We start from the raw sequence: 7,979 nt of genomic DNA, 5'->3' as shown, positions 1-7,979 counted from the left end.
ATACAATAAGGAGCTGATTCTACATACATTAAGAAAAGCATTTTCTGTTTTACCTTTTAAGTTCATAAACTAGTACCTGAATCCCAGGCACTTCAGTGTAAAATTTCAAATGCAGATGAGTAAAGAAGGGCATGTCAGGCAGACATACTTAGGTCTATATGCTCCTACACTTCAGTAGCTGCGGGGGTGGGGGGCAGATGGCTCAGTCATAGATGGGATCCTACATGCCATTGTGGTTCTGGGGCCTAATTCCATGTTTACGCACTTATAAAGCGTCTTCTTGACAAAGCTTTTCATTCTGTAATAGTCCCATCAGAAATTATTCCTTTTCACAGCTACAAAATCACTTTCAAGTGTGAATAGTGATATTAAATTATATCAGTCTGATGAATACCCCTCATTACTAGCATGTGTGTACAACTAACACAAAAACTGGTGCCGTCTTCTCCTATAGACGTCTGCCACCAACAGTCCCAGATGGAAAGTGCCAGCAAATATGGGTGTGACCGTCATATTCGTGCATATTTCTTCTTTGAAATAATAAATATTGGTCAAACATACATCCCAAGCCCGGAAGCATTTTGGTTGAGTGGAAGGTGTCCCCATTTCAAGAAAGAAACTAGTGAAGAGAAGTTGGTATCACTTGTCATCTCCCAGGGCAGCCTCCTGCTGTCCAGGAGCAGCAAAGCCATTGCGGGGCTGGGGCCATTGTCCCAGGAGAGCGTGCTGTGTTTGAAATGGGTGGTGGGATGGCAATATGATCGAGCAAAAGTTCAATTAGTTTTTGATTTATTGCGCCACATGTTCTACTTGTATGACTGATGTCATTAACATCAGGCTCGGCTGGCGTGTTCATCTGTCCCTGCCCAGCTCCTTCTGAAGGCGCACGCACTCAACAGATGGGGAGCTGCACGGGCACGAATGTAATTATTTATCCCCCTATTGTTCCTTTGTCAAGCAATCAAGCCAAATCCATTACCCACCGAGAAAAAGATCAGCGCACCATCCATTCATCAGTGAATGGAGCAGAGGCGGTTATGTAGGGAGGCTTTAAAGCTTTCAAAAGGTTAAAAAAAAAATAATGAAGAGCAACACTGAATAGTTGACCAAAAAAAAAAAAAAAGCTATAACAAATCTAACCCACCCTTTATTTCACCTTTGGATACCGACAGTCCTGTGAGAGGAGACACTTTTGGATACGAGTCATTGTTTTCCTAGTTACAGGTATACTTAAAGATATTTTAAAATCACAGCTGGGATTTAACATTAGAACAAATGTTTGGTGTTTCATCGTTTGAGAGGTGGTAGGGATGTGGAAATTGAGGTGAACTGGTTATCAGCTGGCATTCACTGTGTTGTGGATTGGGTTTTGAGCAGGTAGGCTTTGAACACCTACCTTTACAAAGGACACGATGCTCTGGGGATGAGTCACCCTGTGAAGAGAGCTGACAAAAGGCTCTCACACTTCCAGACAGAAAAATAAGGCTCAGGAGGATCAATATAATCTGTTTCATCTGGGAATGAATTTTCCCCTCTGCATGAAAGGGAGTTTGCTGTTTCCTTCCACCTAGATTTTACAGGGTAGTAGAGCACTATGAATGGCCAGGGTTTTGCAGGAAATCTTCATGTGGCTTCAGGAGAATTGCACATATTGGGCTACTTTTTTTCTAGCTGTTGGTGAGTTACTTTGGACAAGTGTCTTGGTTGAACTACCTACAAACTAGGTGTGAGAATACCTGCCAAGAAAGTGTACTATAAAGTTCAACTACATGCAACCTGCTGAAGAACAGCAGGGTAGAAATTTTAGACTTGAGGAAGATGCTCTCCACAATGTCCAACTCGGGGGCTGCTTGCGGGGTGAAAGACAATTTCACATGGTATCTCCCTTCAGCTCCCTACTGACCTAGCAATAGTCCAGTCTATGGTGGAAGCAGGAAACCAAACATGTATTGATCCTATGAACCACTTTTTGTTCCCCGAATTACATAAAATATCTAGAAACTAGGCTCATTTTTTCCCCCCTCACTGCTATTAATAAATAAAAAAGCTATTATTTTAATTCACATGATGCCACTGCAGCCATGAGAAGACCCCAAACATTTTTCGCACTGGGTTATATCTTCGACTGAGACTTGCAAGTCAATATGTCGAATCCAAATTCCTCACTGTGGGCTGTGATGTAGCTGTTGTAGTTGTTTACCAAATACTTGAACTCCCTGTGTTGCAGTAAAGAATCAAAACATTTGCTGGTAGAAGAACTTGGTGACCAGAGGTTAATGGGGACAAGTGAGAAGGAGGAGGCCAACTCAGGACACAGAAACAGACATATGGTGTCTGACAAACCTTCTATCTAACTTGAACTGCAGGTCTGGGACAAGGAAGGTATTTGACTTTCAGGAATGTGGGCAGAAAGTAAGGAGAGGTAGAAAAGGGGAAGAGGCAGATGTTGAGGATGAGATAAAAACAACTGATTAAAAGAGCATAAGGATCAGTGAATCTTGTCTACATGGCAGAAAATCCCACAAGTTGGCAGCATGTCCCTCTAGGGAGGCAGTGGGGCTGCTTTTCCCACATTTCAGCCACATTTAGAGGAATCAAGGGTATTTGCTTGTCCTGCTTACCAAGTACACCAGAGCTGGTAAGCTCAAAAGGAATCCAGTAAAACCAGATGTGAATTATGGTCACAAACCATGTAATTAAGCTGCGAGTGATTTCAGAGAAGTATCAGAAAACTTATTTATCCTGGCCTTTGTAAAAAAATGCAGCATTCCATGCAGCATTCTTCAAATGAAGTCAGTGGGAAGGATCCCAGTACTCTCAGCGAATGCAGGGAATATTGCCAAGGGATTCCCTGGCCCACAGAAGACAGAGCTGTTTGCAAGGCAAGTCGCTGGCTTCTCCCTGGATCTTATACTCTGTTGCGTAAGAGGCGAATCTAATCCGTACTGAGCCACTTGAGCCTATTTCTTACTGTTAGCTGGGCAATATGATAAGGATAAATCACAGGTATTTTTGGAGTAGGATTGTATATGCACAATTAACCATTTAAAAATAAGACAGGATAAAAGTGCACATGCATGCTGCAGGCATTTACTCTGAAACACTTCTGTATGATGCAATGCAAGTTGTGTTTTTTGAAAAGAAAATAACTTTTTTTTTCATTTTAGGGCCAAAGAATTGCAACTGCTCATGACTGAAAAGTAAAAATAACAGCAAAAGCAAAATATAAATTGAGTTTGTCATACCTAGTCTATTATTTTCCTCTAAATGAAGAGAGAGACAGATATGCAATCAACAACTTCACCTCATTCTTACAGACTAGTAAAACTAGTCCAAAATTAAAGTAGCACTGCCTGGCTGAAAGGCCAATGAATAAGTAGAAGACTTTTCAAAAGCAATATTTTAATTCCAGCATCTGGTTGAAAGCTGCTGTGACAGATTTTACCCAAATGGGAATGATACAATCAAGGCATTTAAAAACATTCTGACCACATTCACCATAGAGGATGCAAGTCTTGTGCAGTTTGAAAGGGCAAGAGCACAGACTCCTCTGCTAATCAGGAAAGCAAACAGCAGCCAGACCAGGGAGCCAGGTTGAAAGCATCTCTCCCTCTTCCAGTTACAGAAAGATACTGCAGGATTCTGAAAGAAAACCCCAAGCCTGGTGATTCCTCCTAAAAAAAAGTTACATATAGATAATTAGACATTCACAAACTTGCCCTAAGCTTGTAAAATACACTTGAGTAATTCCACACAATGATCAGTGAGAAGCACAATGCCCAGCACTGCGAGGTTCAAGTCCCACAGAGCTGGTGCCAGCAGCAGGGATTGCACTGAGCCAGCATTAAAGAGAGGGCCAGGCTGAGCACGTGGAGGCTTAACAAGCTTTCATACGCTGGTCGTGTACTGGTAATCCACAGATTAAAAATGTCAACAACAGAGCGATATGTCCAAATTGGGCTGTGACAACAATAGCTTATTAAGATACCAAACTTTAATTACCTTTGTCCTTAATGTATTAATTTTTCAAGCGAATTGACCAGTGAGGTCTTTCTTCCCCTGATAAATCACAGTAATTTTTGGATGGGTATTTTTCACTCCCAACATTTTCCTTTAAAACATTTTAAGATTATTTTGACTATCGGCTCCTGATGTGCACATAACCATTTTTTGGACAATAAAGTGCATTTATTGAAACTCGTCCTGTGTTTCGCGAATCTTTGCACTAGTAGCCTTCTTGCTGCAACTGCAGACTATGTCTCACACCATATGGAGGAAAATCCACTGCTTGGGTAACCAGGCACAAACTGCTTAGGATTCCTCCCATGGATAAGTCTAAAGAATGAGGCAACCTGAACTGTCACCTTACTTGTCTCTAGCGTGTCCTCACAGAGCCATCAAGCTCCTTTTGCTGCATGCAGCACACGTGCTCAGCAGGATGAATGTCTTTGGAGGGTATCAAAACAGCATTGCCTTCCCTGGATTAAGTTCTTGGTGAAAATGAGATAAAATTTAAAACAAGGACCATCACTACTGGCACTTGGAGAACCCAGTGCTAGAAACTTAGAAAACAGGAATTGGAAGTAGGAGAAGTGACACTAAAGGCACAGACACAGGATCAAATTCATGAGTCCACTTTTGATCCATATTTAAGTTATGGTGCCTGTGGTAAGCTGCGAGATAGCACAGGAGATGGCATGGTGACAAAGGAATTCTTAGGGTACACTGGGAGCACCAGTATGGAATTGTGTCTTAGAAATGTGAGACTTTTGATGTAGTTTTTTTGTAACAAGCACGTTAAATGGCCATACACTGTATGCCTATAAGTCTGGAAAGGGAAATTTGTGGACTCCCTCTGATGCCAATTATCCTAAGAAAGGTTTTGGAGAGATGAAGCAAGTTATCTTATTTCCTTGCTGGTTTGGTCTTTGGCCTCTCTACAGATGCTGCCAGCAGGAGTGTCAAAGATATTCTCTTTTAAGTACCTGACTTGTTTCTAGGAATCTGATTAAAGTAGATCACCTCAGATAACAACAGGAATTAATGCTGCAAATACATAGGAGGGGATTTTCAAGCTCATAAGCTACATAGAGGTCAGTTCCTTTCAAGTCACGCAGCCTCTGAGATCTTTGATTTTCGTAGAACTGATGATCCTTTTCCTCTGTCCTATTAGCCTTTACACTTAAACCTCAGTTCGGGCTGTAATCTCTTCAGTTGCTCTGTTCCCTACATGGCAAGTAACTGTACAGAGGTGAACCTGGGAGAGAGAAAACCAAAAGGGAAGAGTTTTGGGGTGCTTTGCAATAGACATGGACATTCTCCTTAATAACTATGTAGTTTTAGATTCTACATCCTTCCTGGTTTCTACAATGTTTTGTAAAATGCGTATTCTCATCTTAGATATTCCTCTAAGTCTGACATTTCTATATCCTCTCAACTTGGTCGGCCAAAAAGTTGTAGGCTCCTATATCTTAGCTCTCCAACTTTTTATACTCTCATGTAACCACATTATATATTCAGGCTCCACATCTCAGCTGTAAGCAATCATATTCTTGTATCTCCACACACCACAGTTTTTTTACCAATGCCTCTTTTGCTATGCACGTGCAGATGCCTGCAGTGAAGGAAAGGCTTAGACCTCTAGCACCCATCAGCCACCCCTGTGCTGCCTTTGTTCAGTGGGTTGGCATTTCCAGCTCGACTCTCTTAGGTAGGTCCCTGAATGGTGCTTTGCAGTTGGTGACATTATCAATTCCGACATCAGAAGTCACTAGCAGTTACTTTACTATTGAAATCTGCCCCCTAGCTCTATGCTCACTTCTACCAACTGAGTAGTTCTAATTTTAGGTCTCCCATTTAAAACACAAATCCAATAGGTATGAAGTATGTCAGCTTGACCACACCAGGAACTAAACCTGGGAGTTGGTTACATGAAGGCTGTGGGATGCCCTCCTCTAGGATGTCCTAACTGCCTGAAATGCCAGTGGTGCCACTGTGAGTGTGTCTGAATGCGACCTGCCTGCTCCATAAGTGGGAGTAGAGGGAACACTGAAGCGCCACTGCTCACAGCACAGCGCTGACATGGCTTCAACCTTTCCTGGCTTGGAAAACCAACTCTGGAGAAGGACTGATCCACTAAAACAAGTGTTACAGAGGCTCTGAGGTTTTAGTAGTGCATGGCGAATGCAATTCAGGCTCTGTTCATGCTAATTCCTATTTCTCACTGCTCAGATAAGCACATGGTGACAGCTTTCATGAGGCATTGAAGTGTGTTGGAAAATGGATTACAACTAACCCTCGCACATAAACTAGTGAGCAACCATCTAATGGTCACTAGGAGATACCATGGTCTGTGCTGGTGACCTAGCGCTGAAAAGACTTTCTTTGTCTGTCTGCATCCTAACGCTTTCAAACCCCTGATCAAGGGGAAAGTTCTGATCTAAATGACCGTAAATCTTCCTTAAGGTGAAAAGGTCGGAAGAGCAAGTTATTGAATGTTAACTGTTTTTTATGCCAGCAAAAAAGTGTCTTTATTTCCAATACTGTCTTAAAATACACAGCAACACTTAAACGTCCAAACCTTCACAGTGATTTTTTGAAAGTGATGTCAGCTTTTAGATAAATGACAACATCCACACACGGTGTCAGCCCCCCACAGCTGTGTCCTTAGCCATAGCAACAATACCACACAATGGCATCCTTAAACCCCATAAAGGCAAGTGACAATGCCACAGAATGAAGCGATAACACATTGGAGCTGCTGACAATCAGTCCTTAACATGTGTTATCCATTGACTGCAGGTGTAAATCAGCATTTCAATGTCAAGTTGCTAATTTAAGGCTGTATGGTCAAACATCCAAATAGCCTACCCCAGGAAAAGCACAAGTGCATTGTTAAAGCTGGTCAAAGTCACTGGAAGTCAGGCAACACAGAGCAAAAGTTCCACATCAATAAACCAGCGTTTGTGCTATGATATATATATATATTTCATGATACAGTCGTATCAGATTAAACTAAAGATTTGCCAGAGCTCATATGACAGTGTGGGCACAGCCTTCATTCTGTTACTACTCTGCTGATTTTGGTGTGCTGCCAGCATACCCGGCTGCAGAACTGAACTCCGTGGCTCTACAGTGATATCAATTAACACTGCTCTGCAAAGGATATGGGTCACATTTCCTCTGCTTTCACTTAACTGTGCTGCCTCATGGGTGTGCATTTTTTCCCCCTTTAATTCCCATGGTCGGAGAAATAAGGAAAATACCTGCTGCCGCTTGCAGTATTTAAAGTTCTCTGAAAACTGAGTAAGTGTAATATTTCAAAAGAAATCAAAGACTGCAAGTATTTTTTTCATCCCTTCTTGTATTACTAGGAAAGCGGTAAACTTAAGACCCTGATTAACATTCCATTGAGCTGTATAAAATAGTTCTTCCTCTTATTGTTATTATTTGGCTGCACAACATTTTCTACCAACTTGCTCATGGCTGATGCTTCAGTGCAATGGGGAGAAAATGAAAGGCATTTTAGTGGGTTATTTAATGTAAGCCTACAATGGGCAAAATATCAAACTACCTTCAGAAACGTTGCATCTAAGAGAACTGCAGCCCTCCTGATGATAGCCCAGGTTCTGGGTGGGTTTTTTTTGTCTGTTTCACTGAGAAATTCAGAGCAACAGTAGAAGCTTCTACTTATTTTCATGGACACATAAAAAAAATGCACGAAGCATTTTGTAACAAATGGAGTGATTTCTCATATGTACACTGCAGGTAAGCACAAAGGCAACTGTCTGTGGGAAATAAGGCAAGCGCAAAGAGAGCCGAGACCCCTGCAAGTTCAGTAACTGACAGTCCCATGGCTCAAAGAGGAACCTCTTCTTCTGCAGGTGACCTGGTAAAGAGTTAAAGATGGAATCAGGCTTCAAGGCAGGATTAACAGGAGTGGGTAAGCGTGCAAGACCCTGCTCTCACTGTCCAGGACA

Source organism: Phaenicophaeus curvirostris, chromosome 3, assembly GCF_032191515.1.
Source record: "Phaenicophaeus curvirostris isolate KB17595 chromosome 3, BPBGC_Pcur_1.0, whole genome shotgun sequence".
In the NCBI taxonomy this organism is placed as follows: Eukaryota; Metazoa; Chordata; class Aves; order Cuculiformes; family Cuculidae; genus Phaenicophaeus; species Phaenicophaeus curvirostris.
This window is presented reverse-complemented; position numbering follows the sequence as displayed.